Raw genomic sequence first — 11,290 nt, forward strand, 5'->3', positions numbered from 1 at the left:
TTGGACGGACTTGCTTGCTGTTCCACCAATAGTTTGAAGATTTGACTAGGGAGTGACACGCTGACAGTCCAATGATTCACAACGAGCCCACACTCAGCACTTCGGCGGGGATAAATCAAGGAGCCGGGACGTATAGATTCCGTTATTAGGCAGTACTGGACGGAGAGAGGAGCTTAGGGGAAACAGCGCGAGGGCGAGGCACTAATGAGCTAATAAAAGGAAAAAGACGATGGTTGCGCCAAGTGAGCTCGGCCGCCATCATGCTCTAGTTTCCCCTTCGCCTCTCCGAGTCCGCGACCGAGGAAAAGGTCTCTGGGATGCTGAGGGGGTGTGTCCCCGAATGATTGGCGCAGACAGCTCAGCCAATCGTAGCTCGTCAAACGGAACGCGTTTGACCAATGAGGGGCGACGGCAGCTGGGAGAAATTGGAGGGGCGGAACGGCAGCTTGACGGGCACAAAAGCCAGCCAGTGAGGGCTGGCAGCATCCTCCCTGCGGCCAATGGAGTGGGGCTCTGGGCGGGCCCCCGAGTGTTTGTGTTGTGGTTTTGGGGGAGGGAGGCGGAGGGGAAAGTTTGTTTATTTTGTTTTTAGTTTCTGGGGTCCCCGTGTTTCTCGGAGGTGAAGCGGGAGGGAGTGACCCCCCCCGAGCCCCTCAGTCCCTCTACTACGTCGCCTCCATAGCCTGCAGAGAAGCGGGGACCGCGCGCATCGCGGCGCATCGCCTCACAGCGGAACGCCGCGCACTTGGAGCCGGCACGGCTCAGTGGTAAGTGAGGACCGACGGCCACCGCCGCCCTTCCCCTCCCCCGCTCACCGCCCAGTCAGAGCTGGCCGGCCGGGTGGGCGAGGACGCCCGCGGGAGCGCGCGGCGCGGGGTCGGCCTGTCAAGCTGAGGCGCACCGTGTGCGTGTCCTCGCGAGTGAGCGCGCGCGGCGGGGAGAGGGCCGGAGGGGCGTGAGCGCGCGGGGTCGGCGGGGGTGGCGGCGTTGGGCGCGCGCCCCGCGGGGCGGGCGTCTGGTGGATTTGACCCCGGGGCTGGGAGGGACGCGGGCGACATCCGCTCGCGGGGAAGGGGCGCCCCGAATGGCCGGGCCGGGACCGGCAGACGAGCGCGACTGCGGGCGTCACGCGCCGGCAGGTGTGAGCTGGGGGAGGGCTTCCGGGTGGGCTGGTCGAGTCGAGTTCGCTTCCCGTCGCTGGGGGACCTCGGGGCAGAGAGGGGTCCCCGCGGAGAGCCGAGGCCCGCGGAGGCGCGTCGGGGCCCCTGCCTGGCGGTGGCAGAGGGAGGCGGCAGGCCTCGAAGCCTCCCGGTCCCCACCTGTGTGCAGGACCTGCGTGACGGAGTGAATGCGTTCCCCTGCTGCCGCCCCCACCCCTCCCCCCAGAGCCTTGCGTGTGTGGCCACCTTCGAGAGGCGATTCAACCTCCTCGGGGAAAGGAGGGCGAGGGGAATATCAGCGGACGACCAGCCCGAAGTGTTTCCTGCATTCCCTGGTCCTGCGCCCTTTGGTTTCAAACTAGTGGGTTTCCACAGTGGGCTTAAATCCACTGTAGTGGCTGAAGACACCCAGTAAAGGTAGCCTCTTGTCAGGCTTCTTAAGGACCAGCACATGCTCAGTTCTTTGGGCACCGAGAACTAGTCTGGGTCTTTTCAGGCTGCTTGCTTTCTCATGTATCTTTTGGCTGTTTTATTACTTTTTAGCGTCTGTGCTGGAGGTTGAAGCGAGGGATAAGGTGAATTTCAAGTTGGCCATTTGCTTACAATATAAGCAAAATTATACAACAAAATTGGCCAGAGATGTTTCCCCATGGTCAGTGAGTAAAACGTCATTAATTACTGCCCCCCCCCCCCCGCGCCAGCAGTTAAGCAAACAGAAATGGGATGTATAGAAATCTTACATCTTAGCATTTTGTGCAGGTTTAACAATAGAGGCTATTTCCTTCGTAGTTGTGGGGAATTTCAGTAGGATGATAGTTTCCTATTGATTTGGAGAAGCAGCTTGGCTTTGAAACTATGTTTATTCTTTTGGTAGTGTTTTGTAAATGCCTTTTAAAAAGCAGAACTTTTAGAACATTGACAACTCTACACGTGTGCAGTGTCCCACTCGGTATGTAGTAGGAGAGATGTGAATGTAGTAGGTCCATACACTAAGGCAAGTATGCAGATCGCAAATCAGACTGGCTTGTTCCTCTTGGGATGCCGTGATGATAATAATGATGCCTTTATAGTTTCTTAGTTGTTGACTGTTTTTAAGTGCTTGTCCCAAACATCATTATTTGAGCAAAATAGTTCCTGATAGGACTTAAGGAGAAAAAATTGCCAAGCTGCTTTTCTAAGGTAGCACAGAAATGTCATGCCCTTGGGGAAAAAAGATTATTTTTTTCTCATTCAAATGGAAGCACTTAAAAATGTTTTAAATCAGAACAATATCATTTCTTCAAATGGTAGTAATAATGTTAAGCTAACTTTTTTTTTTTTTTTTGCGGTACGCGGGCCTCTCCCATTGCGGAGCACAGGCTCCAGATGCGCAGGCTCAGTAGCCGTGGCTCATGGGGCCAGCTGCTCCCCGGCATGTGGGATCTTCCCGGACCGGGGCACGAATCCGTGCCCCGTGCATCGGCAGGCGGACTCTCAACCATTGCGCCACCAGGGAGGCCCTAAGCTAACATTTTTTGCGTGTTTTGCATATGCCAACCTGTTTATATTTTTACCTAATTCTTACCTTAAGCCTGCGGGGTAGGTATCATTACTGTTTTATGAGCCTCCAGAAGCCACAGAGCTAGGAAGTTCAAGGGCATCGGTTTAGTCTTAAGTCTGTTTGGTTTCAAAGCCTGTGCTTGTCCCATTTTGCCCCCTAACTTATCCAGAGGAAGAAATGCAGAGTACACTGAAAAGCAGAGAGGGATGGAAAAGGGAAATGCGACTGATGATTAGGTTCCCCATACCTAACTTAAGAAACTCATTCTTAGTTTTTAGAAATTAGGAACATTTTTACTAGTGTTACATCTAAGCTTTGCTTTAATTTCCTCCTTATTTACTTTTCATAAAGATAAATTAAAATGTGTTTAATTCAGAGGTCAAGGCTTTCAGAGCGCTTCGTGCAGATCACTCCAGTACCTTTGCTGTTGTGATTAATCCTGTGTGCTCTTCCAGGGCCCAGGCGTTATTCACTTTTGTATCCAGCAGGGTGCTTACTGTATAGTAGGAGCACAGTAAATATCAGTTGACTAAGGAACAGAGTTAAAAATGTCATGATTTTGGGTTCATTTTAGCAGTTTTAGTTCAATGGGACGATAAGAAAGTGAACAGCTCATGTGCAAAAGGCATGTTTTAGAAGAATACTTAAATGGAGCAATTCATAGAGTCTGGGAAGTTTGGCTCTGCTAGTTTGCTAATCTCCCACTTCTCATCTGTTTGAGCTCCTGTGCCATTCTGTTCTTCCTTTCACCTCCAGAATTCTAACAGAGGAGGCTATACTGACTGCTTCCCTTCACTACTTAGTCATCCTTGAACCTTTGCAGCCTGGCTTTTAACCTCACCACCACTCACTGAGGCGTTTTCCAAGGTTGCCATTTAATTTAATGGTTAAATTTCCCAGAGCATCCTTTCGGGCTTTATCCTGTTCTGTGCTGTCTCCCTGTAGCTCAGTCCTTTTGACTACCCCACCCTTTAAAAACATTTTTATTTTACTTTTAAAATAACATATAATAACAATGACTTCTAGTGTGTGTATGTTTCTGTGAATGTTAGTACATGTACAGATACATGTGGCCATCACCATAATCAGGATACAGAACAGTTCCATCACTCCAAAAAGACTCACTCATGCTCTTTCCTTTTTGAGAGCCCTTTTTCCTGACTTCCATCCCAGAGAGAAATTAACTCTAAGGATCAAACTCAGGCTCCTTTTGTTGTCTTTTTTTTTTTCTCTTTTTCTACTCCTTGAAAATGTTATTTACTTTTGGGATTTAAACTATATCACTTCTGTCTGTTAACCTGAGGATCCATGCCTCATCTCTCTTCCATTCTCTAAACAACATCCATATTTACCTGCTGGAATTCTTCCCTAGTCTTTCATACCCGGTATGTTTAGAGTTGTGCCTAACTTTGCCTCCCAGCTAATGGCTCCCAAACCAGCTCTTCCACCAGATTTTTCTATATTTTTTGGTGGTACCGTCCTTCTCCCAGCCTTGGAACCCTGGAACACTTGAAGGGCCTTATATTAAACTCTTACCCCAGACCAGGTATCCTGCTACTCAGCTACGAATGCTGGGTCCTGCCTCTTTGCTGCCAAGCCGGCTTCTGTTCAGTAGGCTGAGCAGAGCATAGGTGGTTGGAACACTTAGAACCCATCAGGATTTCCCTGGTCAAAACCCCTCACGGCTTCCCGTTGCACTCAGACCCGTTTAGGATTTTATTTTTCACCCTTTGAGGCTTCGCAAGATCTGGCCTCTGCCTGCCTCTCCAGCCTTCTCTCACCTTTATATGGCCCACCTGCCTTCCTGACATTCTAACTACACAGCCTTTCTTTCAATTCTTTGAATTACCCAAGCCTTTTCCAGCCGTAAGGTTTTTGTACATACCACTCTCCTGGCTTGGGCTGTTCTTCCCCCTTAGTCTTTACCCACCTGACTTCAGGGTTCAGATGAAATTGTCACTTCTTCAGAGGGTCTTTCCTTTATGACCTCATCCCATTACTCCCATCCACCCTTAATTAGGTCTCTCAGAGCTCCTGTTCTTTCTTCATAGCTCTCACTACAGTTTGTGATTCAGGACCACGTCTGTTTTGCTTCCCATGCCTCCAGAGCCGAGCCAAGTATCAGGCATACCGCAAACTCTCAGTAAATATTTGCTGGCAGTGTTGTAAGTCTGGGCTTTTGCTTTCATAATTTATCGCTATCTTGTAGTTTCTGGTAGCCTTGCTTTCTACTTCCTACCTTCTCTGGACTTGATCCCACTGGTGGAGGTCTTGCCACATAGAGATAGATCTGAAATCACTAAAGAGAACACCGATTTTGTTCTCTTGAATTGCACCTCCGCCTGGGAGCCTTTACCACTGAGCCAGTTGAGGTCTAACCTAAACCTAAACCAGGGCTGGGCTTGCTAGTCCACTGAGCAGTGCACCTTGGTTATCCAGGCTCATGTCAGTGCTTGCAGCTGTTACTCTTCCCTCACCTCACCCTGCTCTTGATTTCTTCCTCCTCTCTACACCCAGCGTGGGACTTCTAAAGACCTTGTATGCTTTCCAGCTGAGCCTGCTTTACCCTTTGACATTTGCTGGCCTTTTGACATTGACAACTGCCTCTAGTGTCTTGAAGCTAGGGATTGCCCCCACGCTAGTCTTCCTGAAACAGTGCTTTGTTTATGTTTCCTGTCCCCTCCCCAAATCTACCACAAGCACCTAAGTTTGAAAACATTCAATAGTGTTTCATTGCCTCAAGGGATTAAACTCCTTAGCTTGTTGTTTAAAGCTCTCTGGACTAGCACTGTGCAGGAGAAATAGAATGCAAGCCACAAATGTGAGCCACACATGTAATTTTAAATTTTCTAGTAGCCACATTAGAAAGGTAGAAAAAAAGGGTGAAATTGATTTTCATAACACTTTATTTACTTCAGTATATCCAGAATATTGTGTAAACATATAATCAGTAAAAAAAATACATTGAGGTGCTTTACATCCTTTTTTTCATGTGAAACTCTGAAATCTGGAGGATACTTTTCATTTAATACATCTCAATTCAGACTAAGCACATTTCCAGTGCTCAGTAGCTGCATGTGGCTAGTGGCTACCATGCTGGACAGCACAACTCTAAACCATGTCCTCAACACAGATGGAGGGCTATACCTGGGTAATTGCCACCACTGGCTTTTTGGTAACTCTGTTCCCCTTCCCTACAACCAGCTCCTTATCCAAATATGCTAACCTTCCTTGCTGAGAAACCCGGAGGATCCTAAGACCATCCCTAAACTTCAGTTCTCACCATCTCCTCTGAGCCATTTTAATGTTAATTTTTTCGTGTCATTGTTTTTTCATATAGCAATTATTTATCAGTTTGTATTATAATCAGAGGTAGTGTTAAAATATTTAATAACTGATAAGGCATAGGTATAGGTGCCTGATGAATTAGAACCAATGGCAACTGTGTTCTCATCTGTGCGGACCTGCTGAATTACGGCTCTTATTGTCCTGGGCTGTGTTATTCTTGGCTTCCTCCATAAGACTGAGTTCCTTGAAGGCAGGCTTTTGTCCTGCTCATTTTTGCATTCCTAAGATGGCTCCTTACCTGGCCTGTAGTAAGCAGTCTGTAAATATGTTAAATCAATGAACAAATGCTACCTTGTATTTTGTTTTATTCTTTCTATGTGCTACGTTTTATCTTTCCAATTAGAAACCAAAATATAAGTTCTTTGAGGACAGAGATCATGAATTATGAAGGACTAGATGGCGGTTTCTTGATTGTCTTCATAGGAGAATTTCTTCTGAATGAAGATTTGCTTTAAAAAAATAACTATGTTTAGATATTGTTACGGGTTTTCAGGCTGGGTCAAAAAATGAGGTTTGACTTTAATGATACTTACTTTCTTTGGTGGTTTGTAAGCTGGCTTGGAAAGCAGCTTCAAAAGAAGAGCTCCTTGGAATTAATGCATGCTCTTCCAGTTAGGGGCATGTTTAGTTACTGGAAAGGCACTGAACTAGAAGTTGAAAACCTGGGTTGGTTTGTATCGTAGACATATGCTTGAGTACCTACTGTGTTCCAAGTACAGGAATGATTGAGAATTCAAAAACTAATAATATGAAAAAAATGCAGCTTTAACACAGAGATGAAATGATTCATTCTTCCTAGGAAGATTGAGTTCCTCTCTGCTCCCTTATACTTTCCTCATTTCTAGCATGGACTACACTATATAGTGTTTCTAGATCTGTCTCTCCCATCAGATTGTGAGTTTCTTAAGAGCAAGACTGTTGCATTCATCTCTGTATGAATGCACACACTGTACTGTGCCTGCCATATTGTAGGCACTCAAAAGTTTGTTGAATAAATATCCTCAAATAAATTTGTTTTGAAGAACCTTAGTTTTTTCTTTTGTAAGTAGAGAATTCTCTGCCTCAGAGAATTGTTGAAACTGCAGCAGGAATAATCGTTTAAAACTACATATCTGTTCTGTGTATGTTATACCTCAAATATACAACATTTAACTGAAAAACAAGTGTAACTGGTCACATTTCTCCCCTACTTAAAACTGTTAATGAGTCCCCAAACCCTGCCATCTGCCCTCTGGAATATAAACTTCATGAGAGTAAGCACCTGTTCTGTCTTGCTCGCTGAATGCCCAGGGAAGACCCTGCCACATTTCCTGTCCTCCGCTTGGTTGCCTATACTCTTGCCACACCGACCTTCTGGTTCCTGAAATGCATATTCCTCCCCACTCAAGGTCTCTTCCTTGCACTTGCTATTCCCATGGTCTGGAGGCCTCCCACCCCAACCCTAGTTGATGCCTCTTCAATCCTCAGAGCCCAGTTTACATGTCACTTCTGTAGTGACTTTCTAAGCATCCCCACCCCAGATTAGGGGATGTGCTGCTTTTAAAAATTCAGAGCACTTAATATAGTTGTAATTAAGTAATCATTTAATTTGTATATTGTTTTCCCTGCTAGAAAATAGCTATGTGAATAAAAATACTTTTTAAAAAAAATAAATTTATTTATTTTATTTATTTATTTTTGGCTGCGTTGGGTCTTCGTTGCTGCACGCGGGCTTTCTCTAGTTGTGGCGAGCAGGGGCTTCTCTTGTTGCGGAGCACGGGCTCCAGGCACACGGGCCTCAGCAGTTGGCTTGCGGGCTCTAGAGCGCAGCCTCGGCAGTCGTGGCGTACGGGCTTAGCTGCTTCGCGGCATGCGGGATCTTCCCGGACCAGGGCTCGAACCCGTGTCCCCTGCATTGGCAGGCAGACTCTCAACCACTGCGCCACCAGGGAAGCCCCATACCTTGTCTGTTCTGTTCACATTTTTATCACCAGTATTTAGCACTGTAAATTGCACATAGTAGGTCCTGAGTGAATATTTTTCAAATAAATTAAGAACGAGAACTAAAAATAGAATTAAAAAAAATCATTTCAGGGCTTCCCTGTGGGAGAGGCCACAAGAGTGAGAGGCCCACGTACCGCAAAAAAAACAAAAACAAAAACAACAACAACAACAACTAAATCATTCTAATGGTTTAAATAAATAAAATATATGGGGGCAGGGAGGGGCTTTCCATTTTAGATTGTCTCTGGGTTCTATTTTTTTCTTAGTTTCTACTTGTAATAGGTAAACATTTTAATATTACAGAAAGAATATTGTAATGAAAAATTTTAATTTGTCTGAAAATTTTATGTGGTCATTGTAGAGTTTTTTTCTGTTGTTGTTTTGGCCATGTTGTGTGGCTTGTGGGATCTCAGTTCCTGGACTAGGGATTGAACCTGGGCCACGGCAGTGAAAGCCCGGAATCCTAACCACTAGGCCACCAGGGAACTCCCCACTGTAGAGTTTAATGAGTATCTTTTTAATCCTTATTAGTAAAAATAATCAGAATGGTTATTCCTTTAAACAATTTTTTTATATGGTCGGGACTCACATGACTGCAGTTTCACTGAACGTTTGCGTGCACACCATGTGCTGAATGCTAGGTTAGCAGCTAGGACTACAAGGATGGGATGAGAAGAGATCTTTGCTCCCGAGGAGTGCACAGCGAAGTGGGCAAGGCAGACACATACACAAATGAGTGCCATTTAGTGCAATAAGTGCTATAGTAGGCATATAGGGGAGGGGGCAGGGGTGAAAAGGAAAGTTGTCCACACGACTGGAGGTCCAGAAAGCCGTTCCAGGGAAGGTGACACTTCCAGTAAGTCATAGAGGAAGGGCATTTCAGGCAGAGCGAACAGCCTGCACAGAGGCCCGAAGGAGCTCATTTAGTATGTGGAGAAGATGGCACAGTGGTGTGCTTTTATAAAGCTGGCGTTGGGGTACAGGGCCAACAGCTGACTTACAGGCTAACCGTGTCATGTCAGACTCAGACTCTTAGATTACACTACATTTCAGAACTGGAAATAATCTTGGAAATAATGTTGTGATTCCGTACATTTGAATTCATAAAGGCATTATAAAGTACCATTCAAAGAAGCTAATCATAAACCAGAATGATGCTTGTTGCTTCTAATTAATATAGTTGCTTGAGTATAGTACCTGTAACCATGCAAATGATTTCAGGTGGAGTTAGAAAGCAGTAACTCATTTAAGCTTATCTAGGAGTGGAGAGTAAAGGGAATGACCTCCAGATTGCCTGAGGCGAGTGCTGATGCACCTCACAGGGCCAGATACTGAACCAGTGAAAGGGATGAAATCAGAAAGGATTACCCAGAAGGACCTCCAGGTACATGGACTGGGAAAGACGACTTCTACAGCTTGAAGTTTTAATTTTACTTATCTGTAAGTCTTTAAGTGGTTCACTGAACCAGCATTAGTTTAATTTGATTCTCAACTAAAAGTGAAGAAAGGAAGGTTCATTGAATGGAAATTTAGTCCATTTTCATTCATTTTATACCTCTTTAACAGCTCTTTGCTTTCATGTCCCCTTCCATTCCTCTTTCTCAGCCCTGTTATTCTTAAGTAGTGCCTCCTTTTCCCTAATTCACCTCAACTCTTGCTATCTTTCATTCTATTATTGTTTTTAAGTACAATTGTGAGATGTCTGTACTTTGTTGGCTAACCAGTGTTTCCTCAGATTTTCATATTCAGAACTTGATAGTTTTCAGAATGAGGTGATTAAGCTCTGGTAGTGCTGATCACATTCAGAAGATGATAATTGACCTGTTACAATGTCAATTGCTACAGATTTCTGTGTGTTTGCTTATTGACCTACATTACAAGGGGCTAAGGAGATAATGGATGGTAGGGAAAGTGATAGCAGTGAGTGTAGTTTAAGATGTTTGGAAAAGAAAGGAAGGAGAAAATGGGAAGCAGGGTGAGGTTGAGAAGGCACAACATCTTAAGGCAAGATAGAAAATCTGTTTAAAAGGTGTAGGAATGAGACAGGAGGGAAGAGGGCAGGGCAGAACCTTTAAAAGAAGGACTTAGCTATTGAGGATGTAACGTAAACTGGTTAGAACTGATTAGGCCCAGGACGGCAGCAAGATTCAACTTCCAGTAGCCCTTGAGCCTCGTTATACGCTCATTGTAAAACATGCTAAATGACACACCCATGGGCACCATGACAGTTCTGAGGCTGACCATAAAAGGGCAAAAAGTAGGTGGTGGCCCAATTCCTGCAAGTCCCCGCCCCTTCCCCCCAAAATAGTTGGACTAATCCTCCCACTCATTAGCTTATGAACCCAGTCCATAAACACTAAGCACCCCATATTTGGGGGCTGCTCTCGCCTTTTGAGACGGCCCACACTCTGTCTGTGGAGTGTGTTTTTCCCTCAGTAAACCCGCTTTCACTTTCCTGTGGCTCACTCTTGAATTCTTTCCTGTGCGAAGCCAAGGAGCCTCACTTGGTGGCCTGTCCCAGGAACCCGCCCGAGACCTGGGACATGACCATCCTCTCGTGCCCCGTTTTCCTACAACCTCTTTACAGAGGATACTAATAAATCTATTTCTTCCCTGTCACTTTGCCTCTCGCTGAATTCCTTCTGTGCCAAGTCATAAAGAACCTGAGCTTCATTAAGTTCTGAGATGAGTTGTGTGGTTTCAGTTGGAAGATTGTGGGTTCAAGGTGCAATTTCAGGAAGGACCAAGGAGAGTGGAGTGATAATTGATAGAATTTCCTCAACTAGAGAAGAGGAAGAGAAGAAGTCAAGATTCTCTCTTGGATACCGTGAGCCTAAAACAGTTTATACTACTTTGTTTTTTTCTGTGGCACTCAGCAGAATGATTTGCATATAGTAGGTGTAAGCAGTCTAAGAGATAAATCCACAGGATTGAAAGGAGATATTATTTTTGCTTTTGTTTTGTTTTTGTTTTTTTGGCCACGCTCTGTGGCATGTGGGATCTTAGTTCCCTGACCAGGCATCAAACCCGTGTCCCCTGCATTGAGAGCGTGGAATCTTAACCACTGGACTGCCAGGGAAGTCCCTGGAAGGAGATATTGACTGTAACTTTAAACTTGTTCCAGTTGCCAGATAATACTATCTGTGATTTATGACAAATTAACATGTTTGTTAATCCTGTATCTTGTGACCAGTACAGTTACATTGTATTCTTTCCCTAGAAGGGTTAATTACATGTATACATTTAAAACGTACCACAG

At 45.3% G+C, this 11,290-nt stretch overlaps 1 protein-coding gene across 5 annotated transcripts in view; it reads left to right on the forward strand.

Annotated features, from left to right (window-relative positions):
* Positions 1-561: 561 nt before the first annotated feature.
* TNRC6B (trinucleotide repeat containing adaptor 6B) overlaps positions 562-11,290 on the forward strand; it is a 251,205-nt gene continuing 240,476 nt past the window's right edge. For 4 of the 5 annotated variants that reach the window (XM_060025701.1, XM_060025700.1, XM_060025704.1 and 1 more), the window contains exon 1: positions 562-767. The gene's annotated coding sequence lies outside the window, so the exon portion shown is untranslated. Of the gene's footprint in view, positions 768-890; positions 905-11,290 lie in introns of those variants that run through there. The other variant, XM_060025702.1, reaches the window with a different exon arrangement.

The sequence above is a fragment of the Delphinus delphis genome, chromosome 11 (assembly GCF_949987515.2).
Source record: "Delphinus delphis chromosome 11, mDelDel1.2, whole genome shotgun sequence".
Taxonomy (NCBI): Eukaryota; Metazoa; Chordata; class Mammalia; order Artiodactyla; family Delphinidae; genus Delphinus; species Delphinus delphis.